The sequence below is a fragment of the Apodemus sylvaticus genome, chromosome 19 (genome assembly GCF_947179515.1).
Source record: "Apodemus sylvaticus chromosome 19, mApoSyl1.1, whole genome shotgun sequence".
NCBI lineage: Eukaryota > Metazoa > Chordata > Mammalia > Rodentia > Muridae > Apodemus > Apodemus sylvaticus.
The window spans coordinates 19790895-19797443 of NC_067490.1; the positions used below are offsets into that span (position 1 = coordinate 19790895).

The window sequence follows — 6549 nt, forward strand, 5'->3', positions numbered from 1 at the left end:
TGCCGCCATATTATAATGCAGAATGCATTTAGTCTAACTTCCAAAGTCCCCATAGTCTTCCAGTCTCAACATTGTATACTAGTAAATACAAGCACCTTGGTGCTCTTACCGCACATAAGTCATTTTCCTGTTAAATATTGATTCTGTCCTTGATTTACAAGACCCAGGCCAGCTTTGCCTTTTGTTTTGTTTTGCTTTTTGCTTTTGTTTGTTTTTTTTTTCTATAGGAATTTTTTTTTTTATTTCTAAAAACAGCCTCCACGGTTTTATAGCCTTGCATATGATGAACTGAAGTAAAGGTCTTAAATAGATTAGCTAATTTGAAGAACCATAGGGGAAAAAAATCCTTTATGATTTATGTGCCACCGAGAAGTTAATAACCTAGCTGCTCTTGCCTACAACAAAGAATCCTTCCTCCATGCTGATTATTTCAATTTCTCGAGAGAAAGTTGGAGATGAAAACCTTGCCCATTTTCTCTGACACTCATCTCTCTTTAGATTCCCGGCACCATGGCCTGCCTCAGAGGTGAGAGCTACAGTAATGAGGTGTGTTGAATGTGTTTTTTCACTGGGAGGCAAATAATTGAGCTGTTTTCAGGGATGCTCTCTTGAAGTAGGACCTGGGAAAACTGAGCTTTTATTTATTGTCTCATTGATGGTCTATTTATTTCAAAAAGTTACAGGCACGGGAAATAAACTGGATTCTGGTTACAAGAAGTTCACTGTTCAGAATAACATAGCATGAGTCCAGGATGTCTGAGGCTGGCCTGCTTTAACTGTTCATTGGTGACACACCGTCCAGTAAAAGTACCATTTTTCCTAGCCTATTCTTACCAAAGCAGCAGGAAGTGTTTTGGTTTTGGGGGGAGTTGTTTTATTGTTGTTTTGGTTTTGGTTTTGAGACAGGCTAGCCTCGAACTCATGTAACCTGAGGATGATTCTTCTGTCTCTACCTCCCCATTGATGGGATTACAGGATTACATCACTCTAGGCTTATGTAGTGTTGGGATCAGAGCCAGGGTTTTGCACATGCTAGGAACCACTCCACCACCTGAGCGCAAACATTGTGCTGTTTTCATTTGGTAATTTTTCTTAGTGGTGTTGAGGAAACATCATATCCTTAGCGATCAGTATGTGTACTCAACCACATCAAGTTCATTTTCTTCTGGTTGCAGGATATTTTAGAAGTCATGGGGCTATATGCTGATTAGGTTGGCCGGGGTCTAGATTGGCCCTGTCTAGATGAAGATTACTATTTTACTGATTCCGGCTGGCCTATCCTTGCTTGCTTAGTTGCAACAGTTCTTCCACAGGTCTATAAATAAGTACACACATCTCTCTCTCTCTCTCTCTCTCTCAGTCTCTCTGTCTTTTTGTCTCTCTCTCTGTGTCTCTGTCTTTGTCTCTCTCTTTTTCTCTCTCAGCTCTTCTCATCTGATTTTCAGCTCCACTAGAATACACTTACAGGCATCTGTTAGAAGTGAGTCCTGCTTGAGGTAGAATGAGGTGCCATATTGTTTAAATCTCGAGTGTTCTTATTGGTTTTACATGTACTTAATTAGTTATTGGGTGGGGCACATGTGGTGGTCAGAGGACAACTTATAGAAATGGCTTCTCTTTTTCTATCATGTGAGTCTCAGGAATTGAACTTGGGTCACCAGGCTTGGTGGCAAGTGCCTTTACCATTCAAGCCATATCATTGGCTCCAAGAGAGACTTTCTGATAGATGAAACAGAGAGCTATTCTGTGTATCTTTTCAGCCAGCTGTGCACACACACATACACACACCACACACACATACACACATACCACATACATACACACATATACATACACACACACCACACACACACATACACACACCAGACACACATACACACACCACACACACACATATACACACACACACACCACATACACACACATATACACACCACACACACATACCACACACATACACACACATATACATACACACCACACACATACACACGCACACCACACACACACATACACACATACCACACACACATACACATACACACACCACACACATACACACACCAGACACACATACACACACCACACACACATATACACACACATACACACATACACACATATACACACATATGTGCGCGCACGTGCGTGCAAACACACACACACACATGCACCACAGATACACACACCACACACATACACAAACATATGCACACATACCACACACATATACACATACATACAAACACATACACGCACACACCACACACACACACACACATATACACACACACACATGCACCACAGATACACACACCACACACATACACAAACATATGCACACACACCACACACATATACACATACATACAAACACATACACGCACACACCACACACACACACACACACACACATATACACACACATACACACACACTAATTAGTTACTTTTAAAATGTTTGAGGTTTTCATTGGATCTACATACTCCCACACTCACCTTGAGCCATCTGCCTAAGCACAGGATTTCCAATCTACAGGGACCATATCACCCCACTTCAGGTTCTAAGAATCTCTTTTGATGGATCTCTGAATGCCATTCAAAAAATATCTTTGGTAGTATTTCTTTCCTTTCAACTCTTGAGTGGATTATTCCAAAAATTCACCCAAGGCATACGTTTATTAGCTCTTAATTATAGGTATCAGAAAAAAAAAACTTTTCAAGATATTCAGGATAAAGGCAATATTCCAGCAAGTTCTTAGGCATTTAAAAAGCTTTGATCTTCCTATCTTTTGTCCTCTAATAAAAATTTGTCTTTCTTTTTATATTTCAAGCGTGCTTTCTGACTAGAACTCTCTGTAAGTGCTATGCACAGGTCAACTGTGGTGATTGGTTTGAAATATCAAATTCCCACAATCTACAGTTGCCTGGAAAGGGTGTTTTACATGGGGAATTATTTAGATCAGGCTGGCCGTTAGGATGTCTATGGGAGGATTTTCTTGATCATCAATGAAGGAAGACCCAGTCCACTGTGGGTGAAACCATTCCCTAGCAGGGGGTCCTGAACTATACATGGCAGGAGAAAGCTAGCTGAAGTAAAACCAGTCACCATGGGGGCATTCATCTCTCACAGTTGTGACTGTGGATATGAGGTGACCCTTGAAACATCAGCCTTGATCTCCCTGTAACCTGGGGTTAGTAACCTGGAAATACAAGTCACATAAACCCTTTGCCTCTTTGTTGCTTTGGTTCAGAGTATTTTATCACAGTAACAGAAATGAAACTAAAAGATTAGCTGCGAGGTATCTCAGAGGATAACTCAACTATTTTTGTTGTTGTTGTTGATGATGATAATGAATGAAATAGAAATGAGGTGATTATATGACAAAGCAAATTCCAAGGGATAAATTTGATTTATAGACCAGACATAATTAAAGTTAATGATGCTAGACTGCAAGTAAGTAATATGCAATGGGAAAAAAATCTGTCTACTGCACTTCCAGATAGCATTCTATCCCTCCCCCCAAATAAACCATCTATTTTTATATCTTTGTGTTTTGTTGTGTATGTATATGCACTCTGAAAGGAGTTACTTTGGTCTAATTGAGAACAACTATGAAAACCAAGTCAATTTAGCATCAGTTATAAAAATAATCTTTTAATATAGACCAAAAGTCTTACAGAACATGGAAACTTTATTCTCTTTTTTTAAAGCTCTAAAATAAAATAGTTGTGATTTGTGTAGATTAAATGATAGCTCAAGATGTAGCATGGGATTGAGATCACTGTGAATAAGAAAACTTTCTTTGACTAAAGGCTTTTTTTTCCCAGAGCTGTTCATCCGGAGGCACGAGAGTGGGGGCAGGGAGGAGACAGACATATAAAGGCCTACATATTTGGCAACTCCCTGGTGATATTTACATTTTTGCTATTTCATTTTAAAATTAAAATATTCAAAAATGTCTTTTATCTGCCTTTTTTTTTCTCCATTTACGTTGATTCCCTAGGAAACAAAGCCCTCGACGCGGTGAACTTGATTGCCAGCGGGATTAATTAATAAACCTCTTAGGTCAATGGGAGATTATTAACAACCTTTGTGACATTTTCAAATCAGCCCTCTTACGTCTTCCAGTTGTGCCCCATTGTGGTCAGGCACCATCCCAGGGGCAGTAAATAAATAAATAAATAAAAATTAAAAAAACAAGGGTGGGAGGGAACCACCATACTAGCGGCTGACTTCAGAAAAGCAAATTAATAAAGGGAAGTAGATATAAACTATGTTTTCTGTTGCTTGTTGCACTGAATGCAGAATGCAAATGCCTGTTCTTTAAGGGTGTTGGCTCTCCTTCAAAAATGTGAGTTATTCTGTCAGAAGCCAAATGCTCCTTCCTTCAACCGCTGGGCCCAGTTAATTTAGACTCGCTGTCTCTATAACTAAACTAAACTAGTTTTACAACATAGGTCATTTCTAATGTCAAAGTAAGTAGTCTAAGATGATAAGCTCCTGCTCGCTGCAGGGGTCAGGGGTTATGGCCAACGGCTCCTTAATGAAGGAGGAAGATGGCTGTGGAATCACGCATCACCCAGGCGGAAATTAAGGAGTCGAGTAGCCGAGAAGATCTGCTGAGAAGATCTGCTTGCTCCTGCTGCGGGTCGCCGCCACCATCATCGGATGGACAAATCCTCCCTCCCTCCGGAACATCTGGAGCGCACTGCAGATCTACGCTGATTGCAACTTTGAAAAAACTGACTAGTTTAGTAAAGGGCATCCACCCAGAATCCAGAAAGAAAGGCACACAGCTTCAATTTTGCAATTGTTTTTATGGATCTTAAAAGATCTAGATACCGAGTTAAGGAGATCGGCAGCACCACGTCTGGTCCAGGAAGGGCACTGATGATTCCATGACCCTGCAGTCACAGAAGTTCCAAATAGGGAATCATCTGGGCACAGCCATAGCTCCTCCAAATCAGGAGCTGCCTTCGTCAGGGCCGGTGAGACTGTAGTGAATTCTATTGACTTTGGGCTGATGAGACCACATTGAATTCTGTTGACTTTGCTGAAGTTATTTTTTTGTCCAGATTGTAAAATAAACTTAATCTTTTCCTTTCCCAAACTTTGCCATTAGGCCTTTAAGATGTCAATGAATCATAACACATTTATTTAGGATTGGATGTACTTTGGCATGTTAAAGAAAGGCCATAGGTTTTTTTTTTTAGTAGTTTATTCACAGCAAGCTCAGTAGCATTACATCAATACAATAACAAAAATATAAGGAAAACTTGGATTAGAGTTATTTAAAGTTGCATTCACTTTATATACTAAATAATCAATGCTAAATTAGGCAAAATCATTAGTTATACATGCACATGTGTGTGTGTGTGTGCGTGCGTGTGTGTGTGTGTGTGTGTGTGTGTGTGTGTGTGTGTGTGTGTGTGTGGTCTCAAAAGTAAGTTCTGGTGTTAGTTTCTGGGTCACTTGGACTGAGCCCTAACTTTCCCATTTTTCTGGTTTTCCATCTATCTCTAGTAATTCAGGAGAATGGATAAGACCCTCTGGTGCAAGATGGTTAGATGGACTGACAGACAAGGATGCTTGCTGGCTCCTGACCTGAGTTCAATTTCCAGAATCCAGAGGGTTGCGAGGCAAGAATTGACTCCGTTTCTCTAGAACACATGCTCAACACCCAGGGAAGATAATTTAAATTATCTGTTAATTCAGTGGGGAGGCACAACCAAATCTCCCTCTACTGAGGCTCACTCAGACCGGTAGCTGCAGTTGTGATGTCATTGCAGGGGGCCCTGCTGGTTGTACCCTGGATCTTTCTTCTTTACCATCACCCCAACTTATTTTCCCATGTGGTCTTTCCCTTTCCACCAGCATGCTTTTATGGTTTTAGTGTGATTCTACCCAGAGCATCTCTTCACACTTGGAGAAGCAGTGTGGACTAAGTACCGCTCATAGAGACAGAAGGCCTCATCAAGTTCCGAGTGAGCACGGACTTCAGCTTCGTGGGCCAGTGATTATCGTGCTGTGTCTTCACCGTACCTCCAGTCTCTGTTCTCCTTGGGTCTTCTCACTTGCTATGCTCGGCAACAGTTCCAGCCCAAGCAGAAGTGGTTTTCAAAGTGCTGGGTTCTCTTGAACTGCAGCACTGTGTTTTAATTCCAGGGTTCTCTTATTTCCTTCTTATCTTCCCTCTTTCCCCTCCGTGTTAATAATTATGCGGACCCCATAAGATAAAAACATGTAAGCCTACCATCCCTATGCGAATCCTTAACGATTTATTTGCGTTATTACATGCCTGAGTGTGTGCATATACACCATGTGAAAGCAGGTACTGCAGAGGCCAGAAGAAGGCACCCCGTTTCCTAACCCAGGTTACAGCAGTTACGAGCCACCCAAAACAGGTGCTGGGAGGCCACGCTGGGTCCCCAGCAAGAGCGGCAAGTGTTCCTAACTGAGCCATCCTCTCTCCAGCTCCTATTGTGTGCATTTTAAAATGATAATCACACCCCAAATGTAGCGTGTCAGGCTGTGTGAGTGTTTTCT

At 41.2% G+C, this 6549-nt stretch overlaps 1 pseudogene; it reads left to right on the forward strand.

Moving 5' to 3' along the window:
* Positions 1–510: 510 nt before the first annotated feature.
* On the forward strand, positions 511–5003 carry LOC127670136 (histone deacetylase complex subunit SAP18-like; annotated as a pseudogene).
* The last annotated feature ends 1546 nt before the right edge of the window (positions 5004–6549 follow it).